Genomic DNA, 19,117 nt, shown 5'->3' with positions numbered 1-19,117 from the left:
TCTTCCTATTTTTCTGTGGTGAGGTGCTCTTATGCACTACTTTTATTCTCGTGTGAAAATCCATACTCTGAGGCAGCTGCCTAACAATTACATGTGCTTTTACATTCTCATTTTTTCCTAAAATTGAAACCATTATGTAAATGTTAATTATGATTTATTGCCCTTATTTGGAATGCCAGTTTACTGAATGCCTACTCTGGACCATACTGGGTTAAGTCTAGGCAATTCAAAGACTGAAGATGAATCCTTTACCTTTAAGAAATTTAAGGAAACTATTGGAGGAAGATTGCCTTTTCTCTTGTGAAAATTGAGATTGTCACATTCTACTTGGATTTCCAGAATTTATCAATTTTAATATCAGTTTCAAATTGTATTCCCTTTTACTTGTAATGCTCATACTGTATTAGCTATTTTTCGGTATTGAAATCTGCTCCCCTCAAATCATAATATTTGTGAAGGATGGTCATAATTTCCTTTCTATAATTATTATAAATTCTAAATTGGCATGTTAAATTCTCCTTTTTTTCTTTTTCTTTTCTTTTTTTTTTTTCTTTTGAGATAGAGTCTTGCTATGTCCCCCAGGCTAGAGAGCAGTGGCATGGTTATGACTCAACGCAACCTCGACCTCCTAGGCTCAAATGATCCTCCCACCTCAACACCTCGAGTAGCTGGGACCACAGGTGGATGTTACCACGCCCAGCTAGCAGTTTTAATTATTTTTGATTGCCCAGGCTGGTCTTGAACTCCTGGGCTTAAGTGATTCTCCCACCTTTGCCTCCAAAAATATTGAGATTACAGGCATGAGCCATGGCACTCAGCCCCTAATTCTCCTGTTTAACATTTTCAAAGTACTTCTCCCTCCTCATGCCATTTATATAGCAGGTGGTTTGTTTATACTCATCATCTAATCTATTTGATAATGTGGCACTTCTCTTTGATTATTGCTGTATTACACAGAATTCTTAAGACTGCGAAGGTAATATGGACAGCCACACCTAACTTTTACTAATTTCTGTACTTTGTCTGCTACCTCACAATGAATAATAAGTAGCTATTCCCTGTGAGGTAAAATTAACTCTAGAGAAAAAGCTCCCTTTTTTTTTTTAACTAGCTTTTTTTTGGATTCTGTTGTTTGGCATGGCAGTAATACAGTGGCTTTGTGTAAGAAATGTTAGAGTAACTTTTATAATCTTGTTCTTATTTTCTGAAGTCATACTAGGGCAGTATTTGATTTAGTAAATTAATGTAACGTGGATGTTCTAAATATCTTAAAATGTCATCAGACACTACAGTATTTCTTAAAGTGTGGTTCCTGGTCCCTTGGAAGGGAGGGTTCCCAAAATACTTCCAGGGAGTCCAAGAAGTCACATCTCATTTCATAATAATACTAAAATATTATTTACTTCTCTTAAACTGTCATTCGCTCATGAGTATATAGTTGTTTTTCAGAGGCTACATGACTCATTTCATCACGACAGGGTGAATGCAGAAGTGGATGTCAAGATCTAAGTGACTTCTTTCAAGCCATTTAGTAAAGAGTTTTGCAAAAGTGTAAAACAAAATGTTTTGCTTCTTACTATATTTTTGGAAATACATGCATATATATTTAAGATTTTTTAACAGTTTTTCCTTTCTAATATGATAACTATTTATAATCCATGCGTATAAAGAAGTCCTGAAACCAAGATGTTTGAAAATCGCTGATATGTAGATCTATGGATTATAAAAAAGCTCATGATTTTTTACAATTTATATTAGAAATCTTCATATATTTACAGTAAGTTGTATTCTAGAGTTTTCTTTAAAATTGCTTATAGTCAGTGGAAGTAGTGTGAAGGAGAATAAAATAGTCTCAAATGAAAAACTGGGAAATTGAGGCCAGGCACAATGGCTCATGCCTGTAATCCCAGCACGTTGGGAAGCCAAGGCAGGTGGATCACTTGAAATCAGGAGTTTGAGACCTGCCTGGCCAACATGGAGAAACATCATTTCTACTAAAAATACAAAAATTAGCTGGGAACGGTGGCACATGGCTGTAATCCCAGCTACTTGGGAGGTTGAGGAGGGAGAATAGCTTGAACCTGGGAGGCAGCGGCTGCAGTGACCTGAGATGGCGCCACTGCACTCCCGCCTGGTTGACAGCCAGACTCTATCTCAAAAAAAAAAAAAAAAAGAGAGAGAGAGAGAGAGACAGAGACATAGACAGAGATAGAAAAAGAAAAGAAAAACTGGGAAATTGTAGATGACTTTGTAAGCAATATGATGCTCTCAGGAAGGCTGACAATGAAGATGAACTAAAAGTTATTTTCCAAATCTCTGTTGATTTTTAAATTATTGTTAGATAATATCCTATTTTTCCCCCATTCTTATAATTAAAATGTCAGTCTCAGCAGGCATCTTTACTAAACTTTTTTTATGCATCCCATTCATTCAACTAACATTTCGTAAGGGACATCTCTGTGTAAGGTTTTCTAGTCTATGGCTAATTCCAAAGTGAATATGAAAATGTATCCTTCACAACTTTCATTCAAACTGTATAACAGATGGCAGATCTGAAATTCAAGCCTGTAGTACAACCGGTGAGGCCAGATTGTGTATTTATCCATCAAATTTTAATTCTTCGGAATTGAGAAATTTGGTTCAGTAAACACATGTTGAATATGCAAAGAATTCCCATCTACCTTGTCAAAGCAAGGCTTTCCTTTATTAAGATATGCATACTCTCCAAATAATTTAAAACACAATATAAGTAGGACTTTTGTGGTAAACCATAAGAATGGTTTTCCTTTGACCCTCTTCTTAGATTCATGATATAGAGACTTGGCTTAATTATATTAATTATTTTTTGTGAGTATGTATAACAGGTTTTCTTTTTCTTACTGATATGAGATGTTTATAGTGCACTGTGTGGCTTGTGAACCCAAGAATACTTTATGTTTTTTATCTGAAGAACAGCCATAATATTTTCTTTATATTAATTTTCACCTCTTTAGATTTCCATAGAGGACATTTCTAAGATTTATGTGTAGCATAAACACTTCTTTTAGTTAGTTGTAGAAGTTTAACACTGACTATATTTACAGCCCCGTAGGTATAGTTGAAAATGTACATATTAAACAGAATTGCTCTCTGGCATGGTTTAAGAAAATGATCTGTGTTATTAATTATACTTTTAGCAGGAATGTGCTGTCATTTACTGAAATGTAAAAAAGGAAAATCAGTGATAATGATGATAATACAAAACATCAATTATATTAAGTTAGCAAATTTTGTTCTTTTTTCAGTATTTGATGATTTATGCTTAATGAGGCAAGGGGTTGAAGTTTATTTCAATATGATGAAATTTCTAGATTTATAATTAGTATTATACTCATATCAGGTCTTTTTAGGTGAATCAAAATGTCAATATCAATGAATTTAAAGCTATATTCCCAAACTGAATGAAGGAGTTGTGTAACCATGTTCACATTTTTAATACTGACTAGCTTTACTCCTAGAGTAAAATACTGACTTACGGTCTATAAAATGAGTATATAATTTGACTTAATGAAAATGAGATCATCATTTATTTACTATGTTTATCAAAATAAAATTCTGTAGTTTAAAAATACGGGCTACCAAAAACTGAAAAGAAATAATCTCTGTGGTATTTAAAACTACAAAAATAATAATTATCACTATTTTTCAATTAATATTTCTCCTTTTCTTAAGCAGTTTTAGGGATACTTAAAGCATAGTTCGAAATTAGAGTTGACAATTTCAAATACAAACCAACCAACAGTGTAATAAAATCAATACTTACATTTCCCTTGAGGCCACTATTTACTGTTTGCTGCACCATTTCCTTAATGGAATGGCAGTTATGTTTGCAGAAACCTTGTAAGTACCATTTTTATGTTTTAACTAAAGGCAGCTTTCTTGAAGAAGTATGATAAACAAATTTTTGAGTTACTATTAAAAATTGTCATAACCAGTTAGTGGTTCATATGAGTGCAGATAAGGCAGCCTTCCTTTTTATTTTATTTTTTTGGTAAACACTATCGCATTTCATAGGGAGTGATATTTTGCTAATAATGGTAATATGTCTTTTATGTCTTTATTATGATGGACATTGAATTAATATTTAAACATCTCACTATATTTAAACAACTTGCTCCATTTAAATAAACACATTTGCAGTTACTAGGTTACATTTCATTTATGGATTGCTTTTGGCAGATGACTATAGAAAAATTAAAGAAAGGGAGGAAAATAGCCATTTATTTATCTTCACACAGTAAAATTATTGTCAAAATGTGATTGACAAAGTGATTTACTAATCTCATTTAATCGATTAGTGTTTCTATTGTAAGAATTGGTCAGTAATTTCACTTTTTGTTTGTTATTTTGTATTGTTTTTTACAAAAAATTGTTTCTGAAAAAATGACTTCAGAATTACAATAGACTATCATTTGTCTGTTTCTTGTTTTACTGTACTTTATATTGCATTCAAAATTGTCTAATATGATATTCTTATGTGAATGCTTTAGGTAGATTTGCATTTTTGAGGATTTAATCAAAGTTAAAAAATCAAGTTATTTCCATATTTGCTTTTGGTTTTGTATTCAAGATAATACTAGCATAAGAATTATTTAAAATGAAAGGGTACTTTTTACCTCCCAGAGGAGTTTATGTGTGGCCAAACTTTGTTTTTATTAGTAATTGCACAAACTAAAGTAGAGAAGTTGTGTGAACAGAATTCCTGGCCTTTTTAGAGGACGTATTTTGAAACAGGATATTGAAAATAAAGTCCATTGGCCAACTCAAGTCTTTTTACATGATGATGTCAGCAACTATGTCCTGTGATAAAGCTGCGGTATTTTCATGACAAAGAAAAATTCATATCCACATCTTTAATAAATAAAGGAGGAAAAAAAGCATTGTTAGTAGATTCATCCGTTCCCATCTAAACCTTTGTAGCTTCTCTCAAACTGTAAATATTGAGAGTAAGATCAGAATAAATGTGGTGTTGCATCAAAATTAATCGCTAAAGTTATTACTTACGGTGTCACATGTATTCCACATTCAGGCTTTTCACACAAAGCTTTGAAGAGCCCTACAGGACCAACCAAATGTAACTGATACAGAATCATTGCTACACAACAGCTGCAGTAACAAGGTGCTGCAGCTTTTACTTTCATCTACCTTTCTTTCTGAGAGTTTATTATGTTTTTGAATTTATTCTTTTGTAGATCTGAGAGCTATCTTTTTTATGGAAATTAATCTTTTTAGAAGATTTGTACTCTCTTTTTCAAACACTAATACATTCATTCAAGTATCCTATTATTCAGATCCAGCTGGCTTTTATCTGGTGATATTTACTTCAAAAAGCCAAGTTAAATGGTATCATAGATTAATTCTCAGGGCACAGGAAAGCTTTTTTAGAGAAAAACATGATTTGGTAATTACTTGAAATATCATAAAAAAATCACAGAAAATGTCAAAAATGTGTTGTATAATCCATCATAATAAGAAACTTCAAAAAGTTGTTTCACTGAAGATGTGGTATTCCAAGTCCATCATAAGTTTTGATTTCAGTCAAATATCGTATAACGCATAAGTTTGTTTGAGGTTTTAACAAACTATATCATGAATTTTAGTTTTCTGTTGTTTGTTCACACAAAGCAGTGAAACTTCGAAAGGGGCATTATACACTGCTATCTCTTACATAAATCAAACTGGAAATAAGACACATTTTACAATTCAATTTAAGATCCCACTGAGACAATAATGTTGCAAGCTGTGCATTTTGCAAAGTAATATAGTAATGTCTAGTTTGCATTTTTGAAAAACCAAATTAATCACACTTTATTGAATACGTTGGAGCAAACCTAAAATTCATCTATTATTAAAAACTTGTGCAACAAACACAAACTATATTTTATACATAAAGGACAAACTCATTTATTCATTAGGATAAAACACTTGGAGTTTGCATTTTGTAACTATGGAAAGAAATGACATTTGCTATTGGGGCTTTTTTGAATTTTTAAAAGCAGTCTACGCATAGCGAGCTGCTTGAAACTTTATTTTAGCATGTTAAATTGTACCAGGTTTTAAGCTCTCCAGATAAAAATAGAAATGTAACCAAAAAGCTTTGGGCTATGAAAACAAAAATCATTAAAGTAAGTGATATAATGTGAAGGGACAACTCATACAAATGAAAATAATCACATTGGGTATTAGTTTACATGTGAGAAACCTATAATAATATGATGATTTGTTGGCTTTGATGAGGAAGAGAAAACTCTTCCTGGGCAGAATGAAGGCTCATCATGCTATTTGATTTTTTCAGGCTGAAGATAATAAGTACTTTCTGCGTGTATATATTTTTAGGTGTGCAATTCCCTATAGTATTAGATATAAATTATTGTGGTATCTTTTGGAAATTATTGCCTACATGATATATTATATATTGTCATTTTTGAGAGGTCAGTATTGAAGAATGCTGGTGAATATAAGAATTGTGAATAGTGAAGAATAGTAATAAATAGTGAGAAAAATGGATAGTAAGTCTGGGGTGTTTCTTTTTACTGGTGCATATTTTTCAATGTCAGAGTATTACACACTGTTTTCCTATCTGCTGATGTGTATAATATTCTGTTTAATAACAGTTATTTGAAGTGCCATGTAATGTACGCTTTGCACCAAATAGAAATTGCAGTATTAAAGCATATTCCCCAGATTTAATTTTTCTTTAAAAAGATTGAAGAAACCTTGTTACATTTCATAAACCTTATTATTTAATCCTGAATTTGGGAGGAATATTCCCTTTTTAGCATCTCCAACTGTGTCACTCAGGGAGGGTCTAAAAGCTCTCTGTTAACCCTGAATCTACCAAGTATCCTCTTGCTTTTCTAATAAGAACTCCACATTGTTGACTCAGTTATTGGTGAGCTGGTACCCCCTGTCAAGAAAGGGTAAATTATATCCCTGTATGTGAAGCCTTCCAAACATGATACAGATAGTTTTTTCTTAATTAAAAATAATTAACTGCAGTATAAAAGGAACTACAGCCAGTAGGTTTAGATATGGAGTAGAGTATGCAGTAACCACTTGTCCTCACCCAACATAATTGTTTTGTCATGGCTGGCTCTGAAAACCAGTTTGTTCTTCAGTCATCTTCTTAGAAAACTCTAGTGATAGAGAACACAAGATTTTTTTTTTTTCTATTTTATCAATTTTCCAGTGGCATGAAATACGAGATTCAGGAATCCTGCCCTGGTCATATCAATGTCAATGTGGTGGATGACAGAACTCAGGATGATTATTCCTGATGATAAGTTCCTTCTCCTCCTTCTGACTATCTGATACATCACTTTAATCATACCTCTCCTCTGCCTAAGATGATGACCAAACTCATCATCCTGACATCTGAGAACTTTCATAATCTGGTCCTAGCCTACCTAATTCCTTCTGACTTCTCAGACTTTCCTAATATGTGTTCTCTCCTCTAGTCAATTGAGGTACCCAGCTGTCATCCAGACACACCATTTATGTATGTCTTCACCTCACTGCATGGCCCAGGCAATTCTCTGAACTGGGTGTGTGTTGCTGTGCCATAGAGAGGATATGGGGCCAAAAGTCATGCAAACATGTTCCAAATTCAGCTCTTTTTCTAAAAGGCTGTGGGACCTTAAGCACTTAATTTAATCACTCTGAACCTCAGCTTCCTTTGCTGTAAAATGACTTTATGGTGCCATCCTCAGCAAAGTCTTACCTTATTGCATCATTTTAAAATATATTTTTTTCCAACACACATGCTTACATGTGCTCAAACACACACATGCACATGAGAAAATTCTTTTTCATCCTTCCATAATTGGTATATAATATTACTTTATTTATTTGCTTATTACTTTTTCAACCTCCCCGTAGTTTGAATATAAACTCCATGAGGATATAAAGTTTCATCTGCTTTGCCCATTGCTATCTCCCCAGTACTTACAACAGTGCCTGGCACAAAATAGATGTTCGGTATATGCTAAAAAAAATGAGTGAACAAATGATTTCAATGTCTATTTTGTTCTCTAATATTCTATGATTCAAATATATACAGAAAAATAAATTGTAGGTTGTAGGTTGTATTACAAAGTTTAAATATAATTTCTTGCCCCTTGGCCTGTATACCGTGACATTCTGGATATATATATATTTTTAAATTATGTTTTCTGCTCTATTTCTTTGTTTGCTAGTTCATATGACTGATAATAATCTTAGTCTGATCGTTTCTGTTGTCTTGCCTCCCTAAGATTTCCAATATGCAGGGTTAACTTAATTTTGGGATAAATAAGAACATAAATTGTTTTTCAAAGCCATCTTATTTCTCATCTAAAATTTAAAATTATATTAATATTAACCTGAACAAGCACACATAATTAAATGATTTTCAAAAAATATTTTTACAGTTCAGTAGAGATTTGACACAGTTCAAAAATTAAGCCATGTTCTATTCTTAAAGTCTTAATACTTTTGTGAGTTAATTAGATTTAAAATGGATAAATATATTTAAAACACCCATCATAGTAATTTGCACACACAAGCATTAAAAGACAAGTCATCTTTCCATTATCGTTTATTGGTATGTCCATAACACAATTATGTTTCCTGTGAAATGGTTTAAAGATACTTACACTAAGCGTAAAGGATACTCCAGATGTTTCTTTCTGAAAAGCAACTCTTCATAGGAAGCTCACAGAACAAAATTTCAAAATCAAAGAAGAAAACAGTTTTTATACAGATCATTTTAACTGAAGGAAGTTCTTAGGTATTTAATTTGTTTTGAAAAAATTTGTTTTAGTCTAGTAGCTGAAGTCTTAAGTAGTTGTTTCATATAAATTATTTTAATTAAGATCAACATTTGCTGTAAGTTTAACAAGGTGCATTTACCCAGGCGACCTCAAGTCTTAGACCAGGCTTATCTAAATGAGAGCATCTGTATATGATGATCTTAATATTCTCTGATGTAATGATGTGAGAGAATGTGTGTGGTAGAACAGGCAAAAAGTAGGAAGGGTGCAATATTTTAACATTGGAGGAAATATTAAAATTATGTAAGACAGTTTGGGATTACAAAGAAAATAACAGATTATAGTGAGTATTTTACAATGGAGAATATTTTTTAGAATCAGATAACGATTCATTGTTAATTAAAGGCCCCCTGGATGATGATGATTCTTATTATTATTTGAGACAGGGTCTTGCTCCGTCACCCAGGCTGGAATGCAGCGGCATGGTCATGGTTCACTGCAACCTCTGCCTCCCAGGCTCAAGCAACCCTCCTGCTTCAGCCTCCCGAGTAGCTGGGACTACAGATGCATGCCACCATGTCCGGCTAATTTTTGTATTTTTTGTAGAGGCGGGGTTTCCCCACGTTGCCCAGGCTGGGCTTGAACTCCTGAGTTCAGGTGATCTGCCCACCTCAGCCTCCCAAAGTGCTGGGATTACAGATGTGAGCCACTGTGCCTGACCATGGAGATAATTATTTTTAATAGGTAGATTTCTCTCACACCGAAAGTATTTAAAATTCAGTAGCTTTACTACTGTTATTTCTAGATAACGATAATTTGAATACATGTTATTTTAGAAAAGATGCCATGTTTCATCATTCATTATTTATTTTTTACCAAGGCATGTACCTTAATATTGATGTTGGGAAAAATTTTTGCGAAAAAGAAACAAAAATGAATGTGACTGATTTAGCTAAATGCCATCCTGAGTTGTTGTCTTTTCTAAACTTAAACCTGTGTTTAGCACTCGGGTCAGATATTGAATCGTTGTGTAACTTTACATAGGTTCATACCACCTTATATTCTTCATTGGTCACATTATGGTTACAATAATTAAATTAGATAATTTTTAAAATAAAAAATAAAAATGTTTAAATTTTATTTTATATTTGCCTATGAAGACTGATATTTTGAGAAAATAAATTCTTATTTAGAAACATAGTTTTTAACCCTCTTTCTTATTCTAACTCTCATTGTCACGGCAATCTACAGAAGAGTTTTATAACCATTTATTCTTGGGATAAAAATGAGTGCTTATATTTTCCCCAAATTGGAGTATAAAGGTAAAAATAAAATTATCTGTATTGCTGCTGATCCTAAGTATTCTTTCCATTGCCAGCAGCCAAAATTTTATTGGTCCTTTTGACCTTGAAAACCTCCTCTGAATGCCCATGAAAAACTGATGAAAAGTGCTTTGAATAGAATGTCTTCACTATGTATAATACAAGCTATGGTCAGAATGATTTGGTTTCATATAAACAGTAGCTTTCAACAAGTCTGCCATCTGCATGTAATCTACCCTATAATATAATATTATTTCAATGGTCCTTCAAATATGCTGAATTCTTTTCTGTTATATGCAGTACCTCAATTTAAAGGCAGCCATCTCCATGTTTTTAAGATGAACTTTGTAATTACTGGATATCCTAACTGATTATCATATTACAAGTTGGACTAATGGCACATTTTGAAATTATTCTTAGTTGTGTCTATTTGGTTTTGTCTTTCTTTAGGCTGTCTACCTTAAATAGTAGTTAGGATTGTTAAATCTTTAAATTCAATCATAATGTGCACTCATTCATTATTAATTGAGAGCCTAAGATATGTCAGGCATTCATGTATTCATATTGATTATCTTATTAAAAAGAATATTTTAGCTTAGAAGTGGAGAAAGTTGAATATTATAAAAATGCATGAATACAACCATTTGTGCTAAGAATTTATTATAATCTGTGTAACTTGTATTAAACTATAGGAATCACATACCAATATTTGCTTATTCTTGCTCAGCTCTTCAGGATTAAAACATTATGCAATGTGGTTTATTTGAGACTTATTCTATGGTTTATAGTAGAAATACACGTTTGGTAGCAATACTTTTATTCTTTCCATACCTGCTTAAAGCCTCATGGCTTAATCTACTATGTACAAATTAATGGCTTCCAAATCTTCCTCACTAGGCATCTCCTTTTCTTCCAAGTTTCAGTCCCTATCTATAATTCCCTGTTGTCAATCTCTGCGTGGCTATTACCGAAACACCTCATATTCAACCAGTCCAATATCGAACTGAATTTTATTCATTGTAAAATCTGATCTTCTTTATATGGATGATAAAAGGCTTGGATTGTGAATTCAGAATTAGGATAATGCATGTAAAAGCTTAACAAAATGCCCAACACATTCTAAGTACATCATACGTACTAGATACTGTCATCATCATTATTGCTTCCTTAATTATGCCACTGTACAACAATTGTTAATCTAGATGCTGAATCATCTTTCATATTTTACTCACTTAATCTCCATTTATATCTAAACAGCTACTAAGTTCCATTAAGCTTATTTCCAAAATGTTAAACATATTACCAATTCTTTATCTTCTCTATCCTTAATTACAGTTAAGAATAATAATTAGGGCCGGGCGCGGTGGCTCACGCCCATAATCCCAGCACTTTGGGAGGGCGAGGTGGCAGATCACGAGGTCAGGACTTTGAGACCAGCCTGGCATTGTGAAACCCCGTCTCTACTAAAATACAAAAATTAGCAGGGCATAGTGGCGTGTGCTGTAGTCTCACTACTCCGGAGGCTGGGCAGAAGAATCGCTTGAACCCGGGAGGCGGAGGTTGTAGTGAGCTGAGATTGCACCACTGCTCTCCAGCCTTGGTGACAGTGAGATTCTGTATAAAAAATAATAATAACAATAATAATTAGGCAAATACACGTTATTATATGTGCATGTGCCTCTCCTGCATATCATAAGCTGCTCCATAACAAAGACTATATCTGAACACTTTTATTGCCACAATGAGGTTTACCAGATGTAAATGTGAGAATTGCTCTGGATTTGAAGCTCTCAGCTCAAAAACTGATTGAAAGTTAGTCTTACCTTATATATGTCTGTGGATACAATGATGAGAAAAAAAAAAAAAAAGACACAGGCTTGACCACATGGAACTTACATTAAGACAAACTTTTAAAATATTTTTCTTAATAACAATGGGAAAAAAATGAAGACCCCTAATCAGGGGAGTGACAGTGTAAGATTTGTAATTAAAAATAGTGGTCTTAAATTTGATTACAGCAGCTGAGGTAAAAACAGACAAAATAGAGGTGAATAATAGAGATGAAATCAATAGGACATGAAAAAGGAGTTGGGCGCTGATGGTGCACAGGAAGAGATGAGAAGATAAAGTGGATTCCTAAGTTCCTGGCTTAAAAAACTCACTGGTGATGTCCTTCTTTGATGCTAACCAGGTTTAGGAAGGAGATAAATTAATACTTAAATCCATACATATGAGAAATATCAAGACAATTGCCAAAGCATACCATCTCACTTATGAAGGTTTTATGCTTTTTGGAAAATTCAGTAGCAATTTTCCTCAAGTGGGAAGAAAAGTTTTCAATTTCAACACAAATAATTGAAAACTGATAACATTGTATAAAATCATGAAAATTAAAACTGATTTCAACTTGCCATGGGCAACATTTGCACATGAGCATAAAAACATTAATAATATATACCTTGACATTGATTACCCCACTAACAATATATAAAATATAACCCATCATTTTATTTAATGTGATTATAAATCTATAGGGAAATTACAATATCCTTAGAGAAAGAATTTCTAGTTCATTGGTTTGCCTAATACAAGAATAATTTGATGAGGTAAAGTTAGAAAAAGTAGAAATTCATTAACATTGGCAATAAGAAAGGCTAAAAGATGTAAAGCAAAATTAACATAGATACTTCATACCAAACTGTTTATTTTGAAGAACTGTATGAATAAGTTTTAGATAGCAAAGTGTGTATGAACCTTGTGTGGTCATTTCTACATTGTCCTTTATCTGTAATCAAATTATACTTAAGTTGTAGAAATTAACTAATTTTTTTCAGTCTCATTTCCACTGACTAGCAACATTTGGCTCTTGCTTACAATCAGCTTATAGTCTGTATTTACAAGACACCCCAATATGTAGTCAATACAAATCAATCCGGCTACTAATTTTTTCTTATACAAAAATCTACGTAACCATTTACCCAGTCTGCATTTGTTTGTTTTATTTTGGTGTGTGGTTCTATTTTCCCTGGTTAACACTTAGAGCACGGTGCTAATGAGTCCAAAGACAACAACGGCATCAAAAAACCAGTGTTTTCTGATATAATTCTCTCTCTTCTGCACATATAGTACTTTACCTTTTATCTTTATAGTTATGACCCTACTTCTTTTAGTTTGAGTTGCATCAAAACTTTCTGAAATTTACTACGACATAAGGAAAAATACACGAAGCATTGTTATTTATATAGAGAAATTTATTTAAATAAATTGTATGAGTTCCAAAATGAAAGCTATTTAAAATTGAAACCATTGTCTATTTTAAGTTTCCTAATGCTATTTTTGTTTTTCATAATTATCCAAAGTTTCTCAGGATAAAGAAGCCATTGTTTTTAGTAATGTCTGCCTGTTCATTAAGTATCATTTCATCTTACATTAGTCACTTGGATATCAGATCTGATTTTACGGTTTGTTTCCCATTCTCTTTAGTTCAATAATCATTGGCCATGGTAAAGAATATTCAGCCAAAATTTAAAAATAAGCAGTTCTAGTTTCCATTAATTTGTGTGTGCTTTGTACAACTTCACTTACTGTTACTTTCAGCACCACTGTGAAGTATATAGGGCAATACCAATATCTTAAGTAGGTGAAGAAATTTAGAATTAACAAAGTTTTGATGAGTCACAAGAACACTAACAACATCAGTATTATGTTATAAACAATGCATATAAAATAAAATATATTAAAACAGCTCTGCATTCAAAAGAAAACATCATAGGTAAGATAAAAGTCCCCTGGTATGGCAAGAGTTTCACATTCCTAATTAACTATAACTGACGTTCAAGTAACACAGGGTAACATTTAGTTAGTGACAGGTAACTAAAGAAAAAATATCTAATTATTTATGGGAAAGTAACATATTTTCCTAAATGATATATTTATAGGTAATGGGGCAGTTAGAATTTATAACAACATTATTTTTCTCTGAAGAAAAAAATAAATTGATGTAAGAATATTAAGCCAAGCAGAATTGGTTACATTAAAGACAACCAGTTCTTTTTTTTCCCAGAACCTCCAAATCAAACATGATACATGTGCTGACCTACTCTGCGGACATTATGCTGCAATACCAGTTAGGAGGCACTTGTGGCATTTTCTTTGCTAAACCACCACACTTGAAACAGGAACATTTTAAACTGTGTGCCTAATTAATTATATCCCTAGAAGATTTCTTCTTTTCTCATTTTAGTAGTGTGATAAAGTCAAACCAAAGCGTCAGGAGATTTCAGTGTTTTTATATCCTAAAGTAGATCAACTGGGATTAGATAGTTATTCAAAAGAATATTTAAAGACTATATTACAATAACTTTCATGAAAGGACTGTTTCCACAACTCATGCAAAATAGTTGAATTACTGCTGACATTTTATATAATTTTTTTAATAGAGTGAAATTAATCCACTAAAAGATACTAACTTGTTTGTTCCCTCACTTACCTCTGAAGTAACAGCTGAACATCTGTAGCACCTGTAACTAGTATTTACTTTTATTTAGAAGTTTTGTTTTCGTTGTTAAGATGGAGTTGACGTCTTTCTAAGTGGTCTCCAATGGTATGGAGTAAACGCCTGCTCTTGCCGTCATTTTCATTGTAAACGAATCTTGACAATGTCAGGTTCCTGTCACAATCTATCAGTGTCACTCAATAAGCAGTGGTGTGACCGTTAGTCCCTTTGAGATTTGCCTTCTTTATCAGGGTCAGCCTGTGGGAAAATCTTAACAAATAGTTACATGTCACCTAGGTATAAATGGTAGTAATACAGTAGTTAAATATACTTTTACCATTTTAATGCATGGTAATTTAAAAGGCATTTATATTTTACAGATCACTTTAGTTTAGTGTTTGATTATTTTATGTGTTTTCTATCTAAAATGCATAGAAATACTGTGGACTTCTCTTTGGGAACCTGTTTCTCGTTGGATACATTTAGGAGTGAAATGAACAAATGAATATACATAATTATTTGGACTAAGACTATAATTGGTGCTGTGCATACACACACTCAAAATTGTTATTGTGTTTTTAGTAAAGAGAAACTAAGAATATCTTTCTCCAAAACATTTTTCATTCCCTTTCCTACCTAAAAATTGTGCTCCCCTTTATTTCTCTTTATTCTTTCCCTTTATTTCAGTTTATTCACAAGAGCCAGTTACTAAAATTTGATTTATAATATAGCTGTATTTGTTGTTCATTTTCTTGTGTATGTTTATGTAACAGGATATTAAATACAATTTTTTCCCATGGTCTCCATCAAGAACAAAAGGTGTCAGGTACCCCTCATTTTAAAGAAAGTAAAAAACAATTGGTACTTATTAATAGCAACTGAATCAGCATTGCTGTCTTAACTATCACTCCAGACTCCATGAACAACCACCTTCTTCCTTTATAAGAATGGACCACACTCATTTATGAACATTCATTTATAAGATGGGATTTGAAGAGATCATTCTAGTGAAAGGACAGCAACTGACAGGTATGGCTGTGGTTTAGTAATTCCTTTTTGAGCATGCTTCCTCACTGAGAAGGTCAAGGGAGGAAAATTCCAAGAGAATTACTCAAGGATTGCGGATGTTTCCACCTCATTTGGTAGCTGGATTTCTGCTTAAGTGTGAACTGCTGATTGGGAGCAGGAGTTGGAGGTGGTGGTAAAAAACTGAGGAGAAGGGAGCAGGCTGGAGAAAGTGGACATCAGAACAAGAGGACTTACACCAGGAGGAGGGCCTTAGTTTCAAGAAGCAGTGGGAGTTTAAGGAGCTTAGACAATCATGAAGCTCGAGGAGATTCTACTGTGAGGGACTTGTGCAGTTAGGAAGTTCCTCAGTAAGGATTCCCTTGAAGGATAAGACATTACCACCATGGAAATGTTTAGATTTAGGTCTCTACCACTTGGAAGATGTCAATGGCCTAAAGGAGTAGCCACAGAAGTTGCAGTGCAGGGGAAATGTAAGCAGGAACCATTTAAGCAAGAGACGTTTATCTTATTACCCAGAAGAAGGAGAGGAGGAAGATAGGATGGCTGAAAAGCTGAGCTAGCCTCTGTCTTCCAGATACCTAGACTGTAGAAATGGCTAATGCTAGTGGGGATGGGGAAGCAGAGATGACAGTTAACTAGAATGGATTTATTATACTCAAAATCTGCTCAAGGCTCTTAAGGGACAGAATAGGGAACCTTGACAAAGCTTTTTTGAAGGCAGTAATTAGAGGAAAACGAAAACCATTTTATATTTGTAACCCATCATTTCTGACTATTCAATAATCTGGTACCCTTAGAGTAGGGATGGCTTTCACAATTTAGGGATATATTTCTGCATTTAAAACCTGGTCCATCTTAAAAGATGTATCACAAAATGCAATAAAAATATCAAGTGAGGGTGAGCCAAGGAAAATAGTCTGAGCCCGTGAAGACTAAGACATTGCATCAAACTCATTTTTCAGAAGCTTTGTTTTAATGTTGGAATGGGGAGGGACTAAGTGGGGAGAGGACCTCCCACACCTAGTCCTTACATATTTGAATTTCAGTTACACTAAATCTTGAAATAACCTTGCTTGTTCCGTCTTTTACATAAAAGAAAATCTAAACACACACAATCATTCTTTAAATATAAATTCCATATATTTAAATATGCAGTTATTAGTATATTCTTAATAGCCGTAAGTCAGTTTTTTCTGTTTCTATCTTCCCCTGCCAAATGTTAGAAATTTCTTATATATTGAATCTGCTGCTGTTTCTTGCAGTCTTAGTAGTAAATATGAATTTTAAAGGTATTTATGTGTGTATATATGTTTGTGTGTAAGCATAGTGCATATATACTGGTTTATATCGTGCTATATATTGGCTTAAAATAAAATGGTGAAAATATGCACTTAATAACTATGGGCATGTCTTGTTCTGAAGTGGCCTATTTTCAATTCTTATTTATTCATGCTAATAGAGGAAAAGGATGTTATAAATAATGCAAAAATCACTTACAGCTTACTTGGTTATATATTGTATATTTTTCATCAGACTTAGTTTCTTAATTGTTTGCTCTATTTATTACCCAAATGAGCTAACATCATGAGTATTTAACAAATGATGATTGGCGGAGATGGCTAGAAGCATTCTAAGTAGTGAGAAAATCTAATATAGTATTAGAAACTTACTAGGGAAATTCACATATGAATGCTTGATATTTACCTGTGCACAAGGGACTGATATCTGTGACGCAAAAACAGATGTGAAAATGGGTAGTGTTTTATCTGTAGTCTGTTTTAAGAGTAATGTAATCAGAATTTTAAGATAATATTTTACACCTTAATAATGTGAAAAATAGAGTTATTGTGCATCTCTACTGATATGAGTGAAATTTAAATATATTTGCAGAAATAACTATTTCCCATTTATTTGTTTATCCTGGCAATAGGACTTCAATAAAAGAGGAAATTAGTTTAAGTGACAGAAAAACAAAAGTAGATTATAGCTGTAAATGCAGCTCAAACTGAATCCAAAACAATGAATGTATATTTTTCCACTCCATATTTTAGTTAATTATCTTCAAATATGCAATCTACTATGAAAATGTAATCGTTACATTTGTTGAAGATTTTAAACGAAGTATAAAATATAGAGAAAATTACTTATTATTTCTAAGTTTCCAGTGCAATTTCTATATTAAAATAATATTTATTCCAAAGCATGATTTCTATATCCTGATAGTCAGTTTTAACTGATAACATACAAGGTAAAATCAATGCTGAATCATAACATTTGACCAAATCAAATCCCATAGACTTTGTGAATTAAGTCTATAATAAAAAATTGCATGTACTTTGATAAAGGCAATGTAAAGAGCAGATGTTTAAAATGTGTTATAATAATAATCTCTTGATATCATACATTTGAAAAATTCATCTATTTATAGTTCTTGCATGTTTGACTAGTACCTTGGGATAAGTGTCAAAAAAGTTATGAGAACAGAAATAAGGTGTATAAATTTGTGAATATGAAAAGAACTTTTATATCACAGTGTAGGAGCAAGCTGGAGAAATTTCTTTTATGTAAGTCGTTTCTGTATGAAGCTATAAACTTTTTTTTAAGCCAAAAGCTGTCATGGTTTCTTGTAAAATAATAAAGATAATAAAGATATCCATTTTAATTGATTCTTTTCATTGTTTAATAAAATTGCTTTGTTTGATTGCTGAAGAATTTGAATTGAGTTTTCATTACCCACTTCTGAACAATTTACTCTAAGATCCAGACAGTATTGAGCTAATGAGTTTGAATTTATATTGAACCTTAACTGTCTTCATGAAGTAAATGGAAAAAAATCATGGCAGTAACTAAGTATTCTTCATTAAAAACTATGTCGTAGAGATTTTACAATGAGGCTTTTAGCAGAGCTAAAGCATTAAATTGGAGTTTTACCAACTTTGCTGTTTCTATGCATATTATATGAAAATATGGTTTCTTTTTTTAAGAAATAAGAAAATCATGAGCTGATAGGGATATTACAGAAATTTCCTCTAAGTGGATAGTTTGTATTTCCAACAGATTCAGTTAAGGAATAAATTAATGTTAAATTAATTTAATTTGGGAGCACATCTAAATTGAAATGATTTATAAACACCTTCCAAGGAGTATTCTAATAAGGTATTTCATGATCTTTTTAAATCTAAGGCATTGCCACCAATATTGAAATGAGAGCCCTCAGTTGAGTGGCATTGACATGGAGACATAATGTATGTTTCTCTTTATTTGAAAACAAGTGATGTATTTATTCACACACACATGCATGCATATTTAACTTTTGCTTTGGCATTATATTCTATAGAGTGATCTTTTGTGTTCTCTGTACAATGTCAAACCAAGCTGGACATTTAATGGCTCCATTTTTTGGATTTTCTGTGTAATGAAGTTAGGCACTTTATTTGATGGCTAGGATGTCATTTACTACAAGGATAACTTTGCATTCTATA

General features: G+C 32.7%; 1 protein-coding gene across 5 annotated transcripts in view; it reads left to right on the top strand.

Annotated features, from left to right (window-relative positions):
- Positions 1-19,117, top strand: part of DACH1 (dachshund family transcription factor 1) — a 484,950-nt gene that overhangs the window by 329,650 nt on the left and 136,183 nt on the right. The window lies entirely within an intron of this gene.

This window comes from Hylobates moloch, unplaced genomic scaffold (assembly GCF_009828535.3).
Source record: "Hylobates moloch isolate HMO894 unplaced genomic scaffold, HMol_V3 SCAFFOLD_4, whole genome shotgun sequence".
NCBI lineage: Eukaryota > Metazoa > Chordata > Mammalia > Primates > Hylobatidae > Hylobates > Hylobates moloch.
This window is presented reverse-complemented; position numbering and strand designations above follow the sequence as displayed.